The sequence below is a fragment of the Helianthus annuus genome, chromosome 5 (genome assembly GCF_002127325.2).
Source record: "Helianthus annuus cultivar XRQ/B chromosome 5, HanXRQr2.0-SUNRISE, whole genome shotgun sequence".
Classification (NCBI taxonomy): domain Eukaryota; kingdom Viridiplantae; phylum Streptophyta; class Magnoliopsida; order Asterales; family Asteraceae; genus Helianthus; species Helianthus annuus.
In genome coordinates, this window is record NC_035437.2 from 168749207 (window position 1) to 168769221 (window position 20015).

The 20015-nt window shown below is 35.8% G+C and overlaps 1 long non-coding RNA gene across 5 annotated transcripts; it reads left to right on the plus strand.

Annotated features, from left to right (window-relative positions):
• The first annotated feature begins 17888 nt into the window (after positions 1 to 17888).
• LOC110941954 lies at positions 17889 to 19936 on the plus strand. 5 transcript variants are annotated; one of them, XR_002594529.2, is made up of 4 exons: positions 17889 to 18408; positions 18476 to 18543; positions 18954 to 19048; positions 19228 to 19936. It is a non-coding gene; the product is annotated as an uncharacterized LOC110941954 (long non-coding RNA). The 5 variants fall into 5 exon arrangements; XR_002594528.2 differs by lacking the exon at positions 18476 to 18543 and having other exon boundaries at positions 17906 to 18125; positions 18253 to 18408; positions 19228 to 19933; XR_002594527.2 differs by lacking the exon at positions 18476 to 18543 and having other exon boundaries at positions 17908 to 18125; positions 18276 to 18408; positions 19228 to 19933.
• The last annotated feature ends 79 nt before the right edge of the window (positions 19937 to 20015 follow it).

Here is a 20015-nt window from a genome sequence, read left to right on the forward strand (position 1 = left end):
GCTTATCTTTGACCTTGGTTGGTAGCTTTTTCATAATATGCCACATGCAAAGCCTGTGACGAGATGTAGTAAAGACTTGTTGAATAGCCTGTTTCATCGACGGGTCCTGATCGCTTAAGATCAACCGTGGTTCAGTCCCATGTGCTTTCAGGAATGCTTGGAGTACCCATTTATAAGATTCAACTGTCTCATTTAAAAGCAACCCAGCACCAAAGGTCACACAATGCATATGGTTGTCTACGCCAGTGAATGGTACAAAAATCATGTTGTACCCGGGGAAAAATAGGGTGGGCCGTTAGCACAAAATCATGTTACATGTCGGGGGGTAACACATGTAACAAGTGTCAGAACTCAAAATAAAATGCATATTCTTATTCGAACCCTTAACATTATCCAGATACATGTCATAATGCATGTTGTTATCTGAAAAAGATAGACAATTTTAAGATGTGTAACACATGTTACAACTACCTATTGTTTTCAAGTAACAATGAAAAAAGATATCTTTACTATTACTTCAAAACAATAAGCAATTGTAACATGTGTTACACATATTAGGAAAGATTGTAATATAAGAGCTACATGTGTTACACATGTTATAACTGCCTATTATTTTGAAGTAACAATGAATGAATCTTTTTTCACAACATTATGCAGGTACATGTAAGAATGCCTATTGCTACTTCAAAACAATAGATAATTCCAACATCTTTAAAGGTGTCAAAGATGTAAAAAAATGCAGATCCGTAACACATGTAACACATGTTACAAATGCTTATTGTTTTGAAGTAACAGTAAAGATATCTTTCTTCACCACCATTTATCTTAATAATTAGATGTGAAACACATGTAATATGCCTAACGTTTGTTAGGAGACATTGTAAGACAAGAGCTACATGTGTAACATATGTTACATCTGCCTAATATTTTGAAATAAGAATAAAGGAATCTTTTTAAAATGCCTATTGTTATTTCAAAACAATGGACAATTTTAATATGTGTAACACAACTTAGAATTGCCTATCGTTTTGAAATAACAATGAATTTATCTTTTTTCCAGAACCACTTAGAGTAAGGGTTACATGTGTAACACATGTACAACTATCTGAAAATTAAAAAAGGCAAATCTGTAACACATGTAACACATGTTACCAATTGTTTTGAAGTAAAAGTAAAGGTTGTAACGTAAGAGCTACATGTGTAACACATGTAAAACATGTTCCATATATTAGATGTAATATATCTACTAACTTGTTTGTCTGGTAAGTAGCATCGAACGCTAACACATCCCCAAAAGCCTTGTAGTTTAGCTTGGAGATCTCATCAGCCCAAAACACAGCATTCAATTTCCCATCAGATACAACAAAGTCATAGTAGAAGTTTGGAAGACTTTCCCTTCGATCACGAAGGCGATCCATAAAAAAGTTGAGCATCTCGGTTACCTATAAAAATCCTCAACTTCTGGCTAAAGTTTTTAAAGTCGTCGGGAGTACCGTGCACATTGTGATGACCACCTTTAATACTTACAAGGCACCTGTGGACCTTGACCGGACCAATACGATTGATGCTCGTTCGGTGAATAAATTGTTGCGTTGCAAATGGGAGTTTTCTTGATATTTTTGAAAGGTCTCGGTTGAATGGGTCAATAAGGGGGTGATTATGCACATCAATCCAGTTGTGTACAACAAAACGAGTAGGGTTTTGCGTGATGAGGACAAGAATCTGCGCCTTGCAATCAGTGTGTGTGAATGTACTTTTCGTGTTGGTCATCACCGAAGACTCACAGAGAGTGTCGAACGTCCTTTTCTGTTGCGGTTGAGAAGCTTTCGAGCACCTCAGGTATTTGTGCATCGCATACCCATTCCAAACCTTTGTTTGCGCCTTTTTTTACATCGAAGCCAGCTTGGTATCCGTATGCCTTATACATTGCAATAAGCTCCTCAAATGTGTCGTATGATTTTCCAAGAACGGGATGGAACTCCTTGTCAACAATAGGAGTCCAATATTTGGTTCCTTGTGGGGTCTGAGTTACAAAGTAGCGTGGAGTTCCTTGTTCATCTGTGTATAAAATGTGTAAATTAAACAAAAACTGAATCTTTTTCCAAAAAAAAAACATAACGGCTACATATTTAACACATGTTAAAACTGAGTAATTTTGAAAAATAACATAAAATGTATCTTTTTAGGAAAACCTTGTCATAAGGGCTACATTTTGTAACACCATCATGGATTTTTTTAATTTTTTGTAAGGTTTTAACACATGTTACATGTTACATGTGTACGTGTTACGTTGACCAATGCATATGAGACTTATAAACAATGCATATTTTTTTTAAAAAAATACAAAGGTAAAAGTTATTTTTATTGCAGTGCTAACACTTTTATTGGAGTGCTAACACATGTTACAATGTTACGAATGAATATTTTTCAAAAATATTTAAGGTTTCATGCTGCCAAAAAGGTTAAAGATAACCTTCATGAACATCGTTCCGGTTAGCGGGGATTTTCTTCTATCGTTAGGTCGTGTGCGTAGTGGTGATTCCTCGTCATACTCATCACTCCACATATCTGAAAATCGAGTTTGCACCGGTAATTAGAAAAACAAGAATAAGGTTTTTTTTTAGAAAAAAAAGCTTTTAAATCTAAATGTTAAACCTTCTTCATTTGGTGAAAACATCTGAAACTGAGACTGTTGAAGTTCTACCTCTGGCTGCATGTTCTCATCTCTAATATGTCCAACACCTGATTATACAATAAATCACAAACTTGTATAGTAATGGGTTTCAAACACCAACAAAACAAAAAGAAAATACAAATTGGTTGCTTGGTTGTGCAAGATATTAAAAATGTGAAAAAGCTTCAAATAAGTTGAACAAAAGGATCCAAAATAAATCATCTAATCCGCAAACACCAACAAACATGTAAATGGTAGGGTGTTCATGATTGACTCATAAAAAATGAAGAAAATGAACCAAAAAGAAGATGATTACCAAGAAAAGAAGATGATTGACTCCTAAAAAAAGAAGAACATGAATAAAAAACATTATTGTCTACTAAAAAAAAGAGAACAAATCTCTCATTCATTCATATACCGGAAGAAACTGATGCCTGCTGGAAGTACACGGCTAGGAGAACAAGCCTGAAAATCAGCCATGAAAGATGGTAGAAAGCAATGAAGTTAGGGTTTTTGAAGAAGAAAGGAATGGGGGATGAAGAAGGAAGAAAGAGATGGATTCTGTATGTATTTTTTGGTTTAAAAAGCGATGAGATGATGGGTAATAATGACTTGATAGGATGGGGAAGAGAGTGAAATGATAGCTTGAACAAATGACTAATTTGCCCTTTTAACATGTGTTTTAAAGATATGATGTGGATCAATCTTGACCACACAATTCAGGTTTGCCAAGTTTTCTAGATTAAATGGGTTTTCCATAGATACTTACATTATATATGTATGTATGTATATATATATATATATATATATATATATATATATATATATATATATATATATATATATATATATATAGAGTAAGAGTTGGGTAGAAAGTCCTATTTTCCTAGAAAGTCTAGGAAGCAATCAGAATGTGACATGTGGCATTGAAGGATTTTAACTAAAAGGGCAATTGTGTAATTTGACATTTTATTTTAATTTTGGAATTTATATCTCATTAACTAACTATGCACGATTTTATGGTAACTGATTCTCCATGATTTGAGAATTACTACCAGATGTAAATATCAATCAAATTCTCATTCGTTCCTTTCACAATATTGATCAACTTTATTCGTAAATCATTTTTTACGTGAGAGATAGTTATGGCTTCAAACACAATTCTTGATTGCGGATATGGAAAATACACTTCTTTTTCTGTTTACTATTATCTGGTCTGTATCGATTTTTAATTATGTCTGGAAACCACCAGAATGTTCTTGACGTTGTGTTTTAACAGCAAGCAGATTCATACAGTTGTGTTTTAGCATTCAGATTCATACAGTTGTGTTTTAACAACAAGCAGATTCATACAGTTGTGTTTTAACAGCAAGCAGATTCATACAGTTGTGTTTTAGCATTCAGATTCATACAATTGTGTTTTAACAGCAAGCAGATTCATACAATTGTGTTTTAACAGCAAGCAGATTCATACAGTTGTGTTTTAACAGCAAGCAGATTCATACAGTTATGTTTTAGCATTCAGATTCATACAGTTGTGTTTTAATAGCAAGCAGATTCATACACTTGTGTTTTAGAATTCAGATTCATATAGTTGTGTTTTAACAGCAAGCAGATTCATACGCTGTGTTTTACCATCCATGTTGGTAATGCTGGAGGATTTCTTGACGTTGTGTTTTAACAGCAAGCAGATTAGCAAGCAGATTAATACGATGTGTTTTCTTGATGTGTTTCTTCATGAAGGATAGAAGGAAGAGAGAGAGAGAGAGAGAGAGAGAGAGAGAGAGAGAGAAAGGGAGAGAGAGAGAGAAAATCGCAAGAAATGTGGGGTGGTTATGGAATGACAATTATTTCCATATTTAAAACAAGCTAAATGACATATCTACCCCTGATTAATTAAATAATCCTATTTTTAAGAAACCATATTACCAAAATGCCACCAAGATGATCTCAACCATTAAACACACCCATTGGATGACCCAGATCGCTTCCTAGACTTTCTAGGAAAAACACACTTTCCGTAGGATCCCCACTATATATATATATATGTTTGGAAATCGTTCATCCATTAGCATAATTTCATTGGAAACAATTTTCAATTTTCATGTATATTACTAAGATTATAAGTTAGAAATAATATTATTCATGTTATTAAACCTACACAGAATCTATGGAAATCAAAAGATCAACTTTTTTTAAGGAAAGTTTAAACTTTAAACCATAGTAGATATGTCACAACCCCCGATCCCATATCCCCTGGAACGGGTGGCTGTGAGCCAGTTTCGGTGGTATCACGTTATTATCTAATTTGGCAGCGGAATTTTCATCAGGACCGTAGTTAGGAAATATTTTATCAGAGTAAAATACCACATTTTCATAACATTAAACACATGGGTAAAACCCAATTTTTCAGTACACATATTTCATAGGAATAAATCCTATTCTTTATTTAAGAAAAACATCTATTTCTTTTAGGTAACTTTATTGCCAGTTTTCCAAGCCTTCAGTGCTGTCCAGCTGGCTTCTATTTGGCTTTCAACATTGTTACCTGAAACGCGTTTTAAAAATATTTTGTCAGTGGGAAATACTGGTGAGTGAATCCCAGTTTAATCAAGTTTAAGTAAAACCCAGTGTACAGTATTGAGGGCGATCTCGCAATTACATTTGTTTCCAAGTTATATCAATTATCACCCGTGGTACTGTCAGACTCAACTTGTGGAAATGTTACTCCTTGACCAGGTGGTAACAAATTTTGTATACAAAACCCCAACATACCCATGATAATTGTATTCTTACAAATACTCAATAACTGTTATTCGCATGGAAAAATATTTAAGGTTTTGTAAAAACAATAAATAAAAGGTTTTCAAAAAGTGGATCAACTCACATTGCTGTCTTAGGGTTTTCAGTAAGGATTTCCTGGGAATAATCTATAAATTACACAAATGCACGTGTGTTAGTATAATAACCCATTTTAACATTAGTAATACCCTCCCCGAGACGACATTCCAACGACTACGTCGGGCAGAACCACGATAACCGTTACGGAACCCTAGATCAATCGGGCAGAGTATCTAATACGTCTCCAGGGGTTATAATACTTATATCGTAGCAGAACCTCGCTATTTAGGGGGGTATTAGACTCGAGTATAATGCCCACTATTTAGAAATTGAAATTGAGAAAGAAACTTTGAACGATTTCGACTGAGATCCGAGGCCATCTATTTATAGTTGCTGAATCTGGTCTTCATGCGGCCCGCGTAACACAAGCACAGGGCCTTCGCGGCCCGCGTTGACTCCGGTCAACTGCGTAGCTTAGCTGGGTCATCAACTAGCTTGTCCGGGTGTTGGGCCACGTGGCGGCCCAGGGCCGTGCCAGATTTTGGGACCCTCGCGGCCCGCGTTAACTAATCAAAAATCTTACGCGACCCGCCTAAACTAAAGAAATCAACGAAATCAGGTTTAAACCTCTATACCGCCCGCGTAAGGTTGAGGTGGGTTCTACGCGGCCCGCCTCAGCTTAAATAAACTTGTTTTTAATTTATTTTTAATGCTATATTGTATTTCGGGCTCGGTTTTCATATACGGGGTGTATTTAAAGACATATATGAATATTTTAAAATATATTAGGGTGTCGGAAACAAATTTTACGAGGGTGTCGGTTTTGGGTTGTTATATCCTCCCCACCTTATTTTAGAGCTTGTCCTCGAGATCTACTGGAACAAGTGTGGATATTTCTTTTGCATTTCAGATTCAAGCTCCCATGCGTACTCAGATCCTCTTTTGGAGTCCCACTTTACTTTGACCATAACTAATTTCTTATGCTTGAGATTCTTAATTTTCCTATCTTCAAGCTGTAGAGGCCTTTCTACAAATTTGAGTTGTTCATTTACCTCTTTATCCTTAAGAGGCACTACAAGTGAGTCATCAACTAGGCATTTCTTGAAATTAGATACATGAAATACATCATGTATACCTGCCATTTCCTATGGCAGTTGTAGCTGATAAGCTACATGTCCTATTTTTCTAATAATCTCAAAAGGTCCGACATACCTAGGATTTAGCTTTCCCCTTTTGATGAATCTGACTACTCCTTTCCAAGGAGAGACTTTTAACAATACTGTATCACCTACCTGGAATTCTAATGGCTTACGTCGGTTATCAGCATAGCTCTTCTGTCGATCACGTGCTGCTTTTAGTCGTTCTTTGACTTGAATGATCTTATCGGTTGTCTCCTGCACTATCTCAGGTCCAGATAGTTGCTTTTCCCCAATTTCTGCCCAACAGACTGGGGTTCTGCACTTTCGTCCATAAAGTACTTCGAATGGTGCAACATTGATACTTGTGTGATAACTATTATTATAAGAAAATTCTATTAAAGGTAAGTAATCATCCCAATTACCTCCGAAATCAATTACACAAGCTCTAAGCATATCCTCCATTGTCTGAATTGTCCTTTCGCTTTGTCCGTTCGTTTGAGGATGATAAGCTGTGCTTAGGTTCAACTTGGTTCCCATTGCTTTTTGGAAACTTGCCCAAAAATGAGAGGTAAAACGGCTATCCCTATCAGAAACAATTGATAAAGGTATTCCATGTAATGAAACAATTTCATTTACATATAATTTGGCTAACTGTTCCATACTGAAAATTTCCTTCATTGGTAAGAAATGAGCTGACTTAGTTAGCCTATCTACAATCACCCAGATTGTATCATTACCTTTTCTTGTTTTGGGTAATTTGGTAACAAAATCCATTGTTATCAATTCCCATTTCCACACTGGCATCTCCAATTGTTGCAGCAATCTTTCTGATGTTCAGCTTTGACTTGAGAACAAGTTAAACATTTAGAAACGTATGCTGCTATATCCTTTTTCATTCCTATCCACCAGAATTTTTTCCTTAAATCCTGGTACATCTTATCACTTCCTGGATGCATCGTATACTTAGACTTATGGGCTTCTTCTAATATGCGATGGCGTAGGTTTCCTAATTTAGGTATCCACATTCTATCTTTATGGAATCTCCAAATTCCATATATACCTTGTTCTAATTCTTTAATCATTCCCTTTAAATTTTCAGTATCATTCTTGATTACTGATTCTTGTACTTCCCTTATTTGATCATTTAAATCTACTTGTAGATTTAATTTAAGAGAACGTACCCTTTTTGGTTTTTCATGATACTTTCGAATTAAAGCATCTGCTACTACATTGGCTTTTCCTGCATGATATTGAATATCACAATCATAATCACTAAGCATTTCCATCCAGCGTCTTTGTCTCATATTCAACTCTTTTTGCCCGAAAACATACCTTAAACTCTTATGATCTGTGAATATGGTAAACTTACTACCATAAAGATAATGTCTCCAAATTTTAAGGGCAAAAATTATGGCTCCTAATTCTAGATCATGGGTTGAAAAATTCTCTTCATGATTCTTAAGTTGTCTAGATGCGTAAGCTATCACCTTTTGACGTTGCATCAACACACATCCATAACCTAACTTAGAAGCGTCACAATAGACTACAAAGTCCTCAGTTCCTTCTGGTAATGCTAGTATGGGTGCATGAGTTAATCTTTGCTTAAGGATTCTAAAGGCTTCTTCTTGTTTTGGTCTCCATTCAAACTTAATGGATTTACAGGTTAACTTGGTCAAGGAATAGCTATCCTAGAAAAATCTCGAATAAATCTTCTATAATAACCGGCTAATCCTAAGAAACTTCTTACTTCGGTTGGCAACTCAAGGGTTTTCCATTTGGTAATTGCCTCGATCTTTGTTGGATCTACATGAATTCCTTCATGATCGACAAAGTGTCCAAGAAATTGTACCTGTTCTAACCAAAACTCGCACTTGGAAAACTTAGCGTAAAGCTTTTCCTTTCTTAATAGACTTAAAAGTAAGTGCAAGTGCTTTGCATGTTCCTCTTTACTCTTAGAGTAAATTAGAATATCATCTATAAAGACAATTATGAATTTATCCAACTATGGCTTACATATTCGGTTCATCATGTCCATAAATGCGGCTGGGGCATTGGTTAAACCAAATGGCATGACAGTAAATTCATAATGACCATACCTTGTTCTAAATGCAGTTTTAGGAATGTCCTCTTCCTGTACCTTTAATTGATGATATCCTGATCTTAAATCGATTTTAGAGAAAAATCGAGCTCCTTGCAGTTGATCGAACAGATCATCGATCCTCGGTAATGGATACCGATTCTTAATCGTGACCTTGTTCAATTCACGGTAGTCAATGCACATACGCATTGATCTGTCCTTCTTTTTGACAAACATAATCGGTGCTTCCCATGGCGATGAGCTTGGCTATATAAATCCTTTTTCCAATAATTCGTCTAACTGTTTCTTCAGTTCCTGCATTTCGGCGGGTGCCAAACAGTAGGGTGCTTTGGCAATCGGTGCTGTCCCTGGTAGCAGATGGATTCTGAATTCAACTTCCCTGTCTAGAGGTAGCCCTGGCAATTCTTCTGGAAATACATCTGAAAACTGAGACACTACTAGGATGTCTTTTAGTTCTTTTCCTTTAGTATTAGTGATTATAGAAATCAAATACACTATAGATCCTTTTCTTATATAACTTGCAGTTTTCATCAGAGAGATGAATTTTGTGGATCTAGATGGCTTATCTCCTTTAATTGTGATCTTTTCACCCTTTGGTGAATTTACTTGAATTGACTTCTGATCACATAAAATATTAGCTTTATTGGTTGTTAACCAATCCATTCCTAACACGACATCAAATCCTGCTAGATTCATTGGGTAAAGGTTTGCAATAAATTTTTGATTAAAAATTTCTATTCTTGCTCCCTGCAAGATTTCAGAAATCCTAACGGTTTCTCCATTTGCTGTCTCTACTAGACATTCTTGTGGTAGCTTAGTTAATGATTGATTTAGAAGTTTGCAAAACAAAGTATTGATAAAACTTTGGTTTGCACCAGAGTCAAACAATACTTTAGCAAAAATATCATTAACTAAAAACGTACCAGCTATCACATTCGGGATCATCTTGGCTTCATCTGCAGTTAGAACAAATGCTCTAGCATTTTTAGTGTTCTTGTTGTTTGCAGCTGGAGCCAATTTCGGACAATTTGGCTTGATATGGCTTTTTTCTCCACAATTGAAGCACAGTCCATTAGTAAGTTTCCTCCTGCAATTCTCTTCTTTGTGTCCTGGTGCTTTGCAGAAATTGCAATGAGTGGAGCATCTTCCAGAATGCTTCTTCTTGCAGATCCTGCAGTATGGTGCAGAGGTAGAACCTACATTCCTACGGATGGAATTCCCAGAACGGAATTCTTGGGTAAGCCTTTGGGTTAGGTTTCTCCTCTGATCTTCTTCTCTAATACGTACCAGTTCATCAGTCAAGGTATTGGCTAGTTCTTGATGGAGTGTGTGAAAACCGGGTGTTAATGTATATTATATTACGTGTTTTAATGCGTTTTACGTGATTACTCGCCTCGAATGTGTTAACTACGAGAGTTTGTGGTTTTACAGATTAATCGCGTAATTCGGTGAAGTTATGATGTTTGATGATGAAGCGGAACGGCCGGGATAATAACCGAGTGAATTACATTAACCGGACTTGTTGCGGGTGATAAAACAACTTCGAAGCACAAGATATGGATGTGGATGAAGTCTAGGGGGCTAATTGTCAATTGATGGAAGTGTATGTGTGTGAAGGATATGGCTGAATATGTGCGACATATGCTGAGGATTGCAATGTAGCCTACGGTTGTGAAACCATAGGTTACGGACCACCATACATAAAAGAAACAGAATCATTGAAACGTAGCCTATGGTCTATAAGCGTAACTTACAGTTAGAAGGAATTGGCGTGCATGTATTGTTTGGTTCCAAGGCATTTAAAGGGATTCTTAAAAAACCCTATGAGAGTTCACGTGACTTGGGGATTTAAGATCATTGGGCCGCCAACATAAAAGCAGTCATGTTGGGCTGCACATATGAATTAGGAGGATTTTATTGGGCCGCCAACATCAAATGCAGACTTGCAGACTTGGGTTTGTGTGGATACACATACATATTAATGAGCCTGTGGACGAATTAGGAGGCAGCTGTCATAGACATAATTAAGTGGGCTTGACTTTTCATGAAAGATGTAAAAAATCATCACGTGGCCTATCATAAAAAATATCAAATCATCATCACACAACATAAGGGGGCGGCTGGCTTGAGCACGTGGACTTGAGAGTTGAGTCAACATCCACACGATTACAATATTATTCTAAATGACTGCTAGCTTGCTAGCTGGTCACGTGAATTTTGGGGTTTGGAGATTGAGCACAATTTTCCCGTGGAGGCCATTATCATAACTCAACAACAAATCATCTATCACTTAATTGGGCCGACATCATCAACATGGGCTTGACTTTTGGCTGCACACTTTGGACTTATCATCAACACTTGTGACGGCAAACGAAAAAGGGAGGATCATCATCTTCGACGGCAGTGAGGGAGAGGCGATGGAAGATCAATCTTTCGCGATGAACGGCTAGTCTTTGTATGGTTTCCTCCGGATGGAGGGTTTTTGTAAGTTGGATAATTTTATGTGTTTGTGACAATCGTATAACTCGGTGATCTAAGCATTCGATGCTTTTCACCTTGATTTGATTTATTGATTGTAGACAATTGCATTTATTTAAACCTTAATTTCTAAGCATTCAGTTCCCGAGAGTTCTAGTAATTGGGATATATTTTGACATGGGGTTAGGGTTTGTAATTGATAATCATTCGATAACCTCCCGTTATGTATTGACCGGAGTACTTAGTCGTTGGTTATCACAATTGATGAATTAGGTTAAACACTTATGTCTATGTGAGTGTTTCGATTAAACACATAATTGAATCTAGCTATAAAACCTGAAATCTGGAGGAACCATTGTTCTCTCCAACTGTTTACAACCTCGTATTTTCATAGTTTGTTAGTTAATCAAACAATCAAACCAACAACTGAGTTTTACTTTTTCACTAGTAGTTAATCAAAACTGAGCATTACACACTTTCCACAATCCTCCTCTGGTTCGATATCCGACTTACCCTAGCTATAGAGTTAGTTGGTTTTTGCATGTCCTTAACGACAGACATCAGTTCTACAGCTTCTTCTATGGTTTGGGGTCTAGCTGCCTTGACTACATGCCTAATTTCTCCAATTAATCCCCAGATGTAACGGGAGATTAATACTGGCTCAGGTGATGCAAGGGTTGGTACTATTCTAGCGTATTCAAAGAATGTGGTAGTATAACTCTTACTATCTACCCCGGTCATTCTAAGGTTCAGAAACTTATTTGCTATCTGCTCCTTTTCATTGGGAGGGCAGAACTTCCTTTCTACCATATTTTTGAACTCCTCCCATTCCATGTTGTATATCCTATCACTTCCTCTTGAATGGAGGATAGTGTTCCACCATTCTAGGGCTGAGTTCTTAAACAGATTAGAAGCAAACATTGTCTTATCTTCTTCAGCACACTTGCTTATTTTTAGAACAGCCTCAGTCTTCTCTATCCAGCGTAGAGCTGCAATGGGTCCTTCATTGCCCGAGAATTCTATTGGTTTGCAAGACCAGAATTCTTTGTAAGAACAACCATATGGCATGGTTCTTCTTCTCTTGGGAATGGGCACTTGAAGTACGGGTCCATTGTTTATGTTGTGTTCCGGTTCAATTGGTCGCTTACTGCTATGCTTACTTTTATTATTCGCTTCTTGAACCGTTTGAATAATAAATGGTATTGCATCTATAAATCCTTGTGCCACTATGTGTTGAACGACACTATTATCCATTTGGTTTCCCTTGTTATTGTTGTTCGGATTCTCCTTATTCAGATTATCATTATTCGAGTGGTTGTCATTCTGGATATTATCATTCTGGTTTTCTTGATTCACTTCGTTGTCCATCTGAATTTTAAACATTTACCAAATATTAATATCACCAATAATATTTGAATATAGCTAATCACATGTCACACACTTTTGGTCAAAAGCGTCGATCATTGCGACTTACTCTATTCATATAGTATGCATCTATTACACACCAGTACTGAAATAAAAATTACAATACCGACTGAAATTTAAAACTACACTACTAGTATAGGCATCCGTAGTTTTTTTAAACACATACCCGCATATATTATTCTATTCTATATTATTATTATTATTATTATTATTATTATTATTATTATTATTATTATTATTATTATTATTATTATTATTTCTACCGTCTCCACCATCGATTCAGGGATATGGATTCATCCAAAAATCTATATTGTGCTCGTCGTATTTCCATACGAGACGCTCTCCCACCTGTCCCATTCGTTCACTACTTTCTAAAATTTCCTCACCGAAAGTCCTAAGTTCTTGTACGTTTTCTGCACTCATTGGGGGTGCAGGTTCTAGGACTGGGTTTGGAATCTGGGGTACGGGTTCCTGATATGGAGGTATAGGGGCCTGGTATGGGTAAGGATTTTCTAAAATCTTCCTAATGTATGCATCATTATCAAAATAGGGATCTAGAGTATCTAACCCTTGATAGGCTCCTAGGTTGGGCATTGGCACATCTTCGTGAATCGGGTAGCGTTGCACATAGTCCTTAACATCATCCCACTAGGGGTCGTAATTTGGGTCTAGGGGATTTGGTGCAGGTACCCTAGGTATCTCCTCCGGGTTGAAATCATGCATTTCTACGTGATTTCCAAGGTTTTCTATTTCCATGGGTTGATCAGGAATTGATGGTTGTGGTTGGGGTGCTAACATTTGCTCCAGGTTTGGGTCAGCTGCAGTGGTTGCTAAGATATGGATATTGGCTATACCCCTATTAAGCATATCCTGGGCATATGCATCGGTTTCTCTTTTGGCTGCGGCTAGTGCTCTCTGGTCTTGTAACTTTTTCATACGCTTCCTACGCTCGTGTGCTCCCCTACTGAACCATCCCCTCTTTTTCTGAGGAAATGGCTCTTCAGATTGAGCCTTAAATACGAATATTCCTTCTTCTGTATCAGCAGAGTACCCCGAGAGGGCAGGTTGAGAAGAGGCACCTTCGCTGCTAGGCGAACCAGACAATTGACGATACGCGTCAGATGGTCCTTGGTCGCTCATACTGTAAACTAACAAATAGTCAGATAACACATAACAAGAAAATACAATTATACATGTATTCCCGTTATTTATTTCCTAACACTTTGAATTTGATGTCAGCAGAACACTTCTGTGGCTGAATCAGTGGCATAGCTTTGATACCACCTTCTGTCACAACCCCCAATCCCATATCCTTGGGAACGGGCGGCCGTGAGCCAGTTTCGGTGGTATCACGTTATTATCTAATTTGGCAGCGGAATTTTCATCAGGACCGTAGTTAGGAAATATTTTATCAGAGTAAAATACCACATTTTCATAACATTAAACACATGGGTAAAACCCAAGTTTTCAGTACACATATTTCATAGGAATAAATCCTATTCTTTATTTAAGAAAAACATCTATTTCTTTTAGGTAACTTTATTGCCAGTTTTCCAAGCCTTCAGTGCTGTCCAACTGGCTTCTATTTGGCTTTCACACATTGTTACCTGAAACGCGTTTTAAAAATATTTTGTCAGTGGGAAATACTGGTGAGTGAATCCCAGTTTAATCAAGTTTAAGTAAAACCCAGTGTACAGTATTGAGGGCGATCTCGCAATTACATTTGTTTCCAAGTTATATCAATTATCACCCGTGGTACTGTCAGACTCAACTTGTGGAAATGTTACTCCTTGACCAGGTGGTAACAAATTTTGTATACAAAACCCCAACATACCCATGATAATTGTATTCTTACAAATACTCAATAACTGATATTCGCATGGAAAAATATTTAAGGTTTTGTAAAAACAATAAATAAAAGGTTTTCAAAAAGTGGATCAACTCACATTGCTGTCTTAGGGTTTTCAGTAAGGATTTCCTGAGAATAATCTATAAATTACACAAATGCACGTGTGTTAGTATAATAACCCATTTTAACATTAGCAATACCCTCCCCGAGACGACATTCCAACAACTACGTCGGGCAGAACCACGACAGCCGTTACGGAACCCTAGATCAATCGGGCAGAGTATCTAATACGTCTCCAGGGGTTATAATACTTACATCATAGCAGAACCTCGCTATTTAGGGGGTATTAGACTCGAGTATAATGCCCACTATTTAGAAATTGAAATTGAGAAAGAAACTTTGAACGATTTCGACTGAGATCCGAGGCCATCTATTTATAGTTGCTGAATCTAGTCTTCACGCGGCCCGCGTAACACAAGCACAGGGCCTTCGCGGCCCGCGTTGACTCCGGTCAACTGCGTAGCTTAGCTGGATCATCAACTAGCTTGTCCGGGTGTTGTGCCACGTGGCGGCCCAGGGCCGTGCCAGATTTTGGGACCCTCGCGGCCCGCGTTAACTAATAAAAAATCTTACGCGGCCCGCCTAAACTAAAGAAATCAACGAAATCAGGTTTAAACCTCTATACCACCCGCGTAAGGTTGAGGTGGGTTCTACGCGGCCCGCCTCAGCTTAAATAAACTTGTTTTTAATTTATTTTTAATGCTATATTGTATTTCGGGCTCGGTTTTCACATACGGGGTGTATTTAAAGACATATATGAATATTTTAAAATTTATTAGGGTGTCGGAAACAAATTTTACGAGGGTGTCGGTTTTGGGTTGTTATAAGATAAACATCACTTTTCTTACAATCTTCTCATAATCGAATGCGAAATATTAGGCTGAAAGGTGTGTATCAAAAGTTCTTTATATATTTTAAATCAGTATTTGTTCCTTCTTTATAAATGTTTACCGACTTACAGTCATTGTTCCAGTTGTTGATTTTCAATCAATTTATTTTTTTCTCTATGAAGATGGCCAGTTTCGTGCAATTAGGAACGGATGTTCAGCAAGTTTTAACATAGGGAATGTCAAGTGAAGGATTAAGTGTTGAATGGAAGTTCATATATAATACACACATTATTGTTATATACATAAATTTCTCATAAACCAACACATGCATGTCACAAATACTGTAAGCTTAAATCCGGAAATAATGCCTCTATCCTCAAGCTTCCGTGCCTTTTAACAATTTGCTTCACCTAGCACTAAAAATAAAACATTTGACTTGAATCATGTTTTAATAAAAATCTATAATTCCTTCAAAAAAAAAAAGATGCTACTTTTTTCTTGAAATACATTTCCATAATCTTTTTGAACATCATTTGATTAATTGATTAAGATGTAAGTGAAAAAAATGTGATAAAAGATCAATATCACAAGAATACCGTAAAAAGTTATAAATAGATGGATCTATAGATGTGGGGTATGGTTGGGTTTAGGTTAGCCTCTTTTATTTAGGTTCTAGCATTCTATAGATAACACACTTTAATGTATCATACTTTTTATCGAGTTTACCGATTAAGACGCCATGATCTCGGCTCGTTGTTACGGTTGATGTCAGACTATTTATAGCCACAATGATGGGCATGGGTCATTCCCAGAGATGGAGATTGGCTTGGGTGACAAAGTACAAATACAAATCATCTTATCAGTGATGTAACAAATAATAAATATTAGTCACATATACCCGCATCCACTTAAGTTCATAACATAAACGAAACACCAGAATTCCTAATTGGTACGTAGTTCACTAATCTTAGCAAGTACCAAACACACGTAATGATGAGTACAAGTTCAGTAACGTTTATTGCATGCGGAACATTAGGGTTGGGCGATTAGAAGTATCAAGTAACATATTATGCAACAGAGACTGAATCAGAATATTATATTAGAAAGTTCAATTAACTATCATATCATAATATTCACACCTTAAACCGTAGTTTTTGATAATGTACAACACAAGCTAACATCTTCATCGATGTAGGGAAGAAAGTTATTCAAATAATTCTTGTTGGGGAGCATGTTATTATAAAACTCTTTGTGAGGGAGCATGCTATTTAAAGACTCCTTATAAGAGGAATTGAAAGTGAAACTTATCATTCAATTAGTAAACCGTAGTTCCAAGTAGTAATACGGTGTGGTACACGAGAGTTTACATGTGCTTTAGTACAACGTGCAAATTCCTATTTTCATATATTATGCAAGTTGCCAAGTTGGTGTATATGCGCATATTCTATATAAATGCATTGAAAGCTAAGTGTATATCATATAATTGATAGCAATAACTTTTGTGTATGACTTGATGTGAGCATGTGGCTTATTCATATTATATAATTAGATTTTATTATTACACTTTGACTTCTATGATCAATGTATGTGGGAGTGTTACATATTTGTGACCAAGCCTTATGTAAATCTGGATTTTTGGAAAATAATTGTACATGACAAATCACACAACTATGTTAAATGTTTTACATAACCGTGTATTTTACAGTTTTCTTCAAATTTATAAAACTAACTAAAAAAACTTTCGCAAATGTTGTTTGTTTTAATTTCAGCTTTCATTGTGAAGTTTATGCATTCACTTGTTGTTCGATGATTTTTGTTTACAAATATTTTCAGGTTATTTAAGGTGTTGACAAGTTTCAAAAGTTTTCATGTCGAGTACTCATACTAGCTTAAGTTAAGAGTGTTATATTATGTTTTGTATATGAGTTCGTTAATTTGTAAAACTTTAATGGTATTTAAGTTGTTAGTAAAATATCATAACAAAAATTTTATAGTTTCGTTATTTCGAGTTGAATGATGTTGCGAATTTCCATTACCATATTCATTCTTAATTAAAATATCTTTCTAGTATAATTTATGAAAAAAGTGGGTCTTACAAGTTTTAGGAGGTGTGACGATGTTGACATGGACAAGGTGTCAAAAATGGTACTCAAATTTTATTCAATATAAAGTGATCTCAAAATAACAAGAACCTCAAGAATACTTGTAGATCATCAAATGATTTGTATCAACAATAACACTCTCACTAAATCTACAAGACTATCAGTTCTACAACATGAAGAACTATAATCAAAGTCCTAAATTTAGCACATGAGAGAATTTGTGCATACATTAAATTTTTTTTATTGAAAAACCTAATCAAATGAGTAATCTGGACCCAAATTTGATATAACAAGAAAACCTAAAAATATCACAAATGTGACTTATCTATATATTATATAAAAGAAACCAATAGGTGACACATGACACTCCATGGTTTCACCTTATTAGTTTTTTCCCACCTTTTTCACACCATCTCTCAAGCTCACAACTTTGTTTTTACAGATACCCGGTCAATTAAAAGAATACCCGACCCGTATGATTACTACTTTCATAAACATCTTTGTAATAATATCCCAATTTAACCTTATTAACCCTGTTATCTCTTCAAACGTATCTCTCAGTCATCCTCTCTGCCAATTGCGATCATCTCAAACATCATTTTCGTAAAGATCTGATCACCTAATCGACGGTAACTTCCTCCATTCCATCTTAGATTCTTTGATTTATGCATTCTTTTATGTAATTTTGTATATCTTATGTGTTTTGATCGATTGGGAAATCTGTTGATCCGATAAACATCGATGTCGTTAAACAAGTGGTCCTTTGGTCTTTTATGAAGCTACTCTATGCTTTAGGCGATGAATCTGAATTTAACTGAAGCATAAGAGGGTTCATATATGAAAAAATAGGGTTGCCGAAGAAGATGATGGTCAAAAGGGTTCATCCAGATTTGATTTTGTTCAAATCTAAAGGTTAGTTCTCTTCTAATTATTTTCTTCGAATTCTTTTCAAATATTCAACCACTTTTGTATTATGCAGATTTAACTTCAAATTAGGTTAAAACCAATGAGTAATTTTCATTCAGAGGTGGAGATTGACAATTTGTGGTGGGTAATCAGTGATTGCAATACCAACACTTTGAGTCTTTGTTTTATATGAACTAGAATTAGACTAATTAGCCAGTTGGTTTGTGAACTTCATAGGTTTAAAATATTTTTCAAAAACATATGTTTTAGTCTAATTTTTTGGAAATTCCTATTAGCCTGATACCTTGGATGAAGATTAAGATGGAATATGATCGTATAGAGAGCACTAAAGAAACCAAATTCAACATACAAGGGAATACGTCAAACGAGTTGAGAGACGACTAAATATCTATTTAATGCGTACAACCTTCTAAATTATTTCATTCAAAGCTTTAGATTATCATTATGATACCACTATTTTTGTAATCATAATTAAAGCATAAACATGTCATTGTGGCGAATTTTGTTTACAATTTTGGTTCTTTTCGTAGGTGCGAGATGCAAGCAATTTATTTGACTATGGCAGGGTTTAGTCTTCTAAATAAATGAAATGGCAATCACCACAGAATATGTGCAATCATGCAAGGTATTTGTTTTTAGACTAAAAGATATTTTTATGTCTTTAAACCACGAATCTTCATGCGGAGATATTGGTTAATTTGTATTTTAGAAAGGTACTAAACCCTTGAACTTCGCAAGAACCTATAGATACTAAGCAATTAATCATTCATACTAATGTTTTTTTTTCTATTTTTTTGTGATCAGATTGTGAAGTTAGCTGCTGTTAGAATCAATGGCATGTTTGAAAGGATACAATTTTCTCAAGAAATAAGAAAAGGTATATTGTCTTTTGTTGGACTTATAAAATGAACAGATGATTTCAAAAGCCAAAACATGACTTCCTGGTTAAGAAATAAATAGATAATGATACATTCTCCTCCCAAAGATAGTGAATATTGAACACTAATCAGAACATCTGTTAAAGACATCAAAGATCTGTTTGAAGGCATGGAACATCTGTTTAAGAAGAAGAAACCCCTGTTTGATGGCCAAAGCCCTGTTGAAGACAAGCACTGGTCATGAAGACCAAACATCTGTTATGGCCAAACAGATGTTTGATACAAGTCAGTAGTGGTATGAAGAACAGTGGTTTAGTCAATGTAACAGTGTTAGCTTTGAACATATGTTTTATGTAATAGATCAGATGATAGATTTGTGCAGATGTTTGCTAACATCTGAGGAATCTTTTCTGTTAGGAACGTTAGATGTCACTATTTGGGTGACGTGAGTTGATTTCAAACAGACCTTTCGTACCCATATAAATAGATTTCATGTGTTAGAGATCTATTTCATCACTTATCATTCCTTTTTATACGAACAGAAAAGTTGCGTGATCAGGCTGAGGGGGAGTTTATACAATCATTACTGTAATTTGTAATCCTTTGATTATTAATGCAAAACAGTTTTGATATAACTTTCCATTTTTGTATGCTCATTTAAATCCATATTTCCATTTATACTTTGAAATTTCATCCATATTTGTATACTTAAAG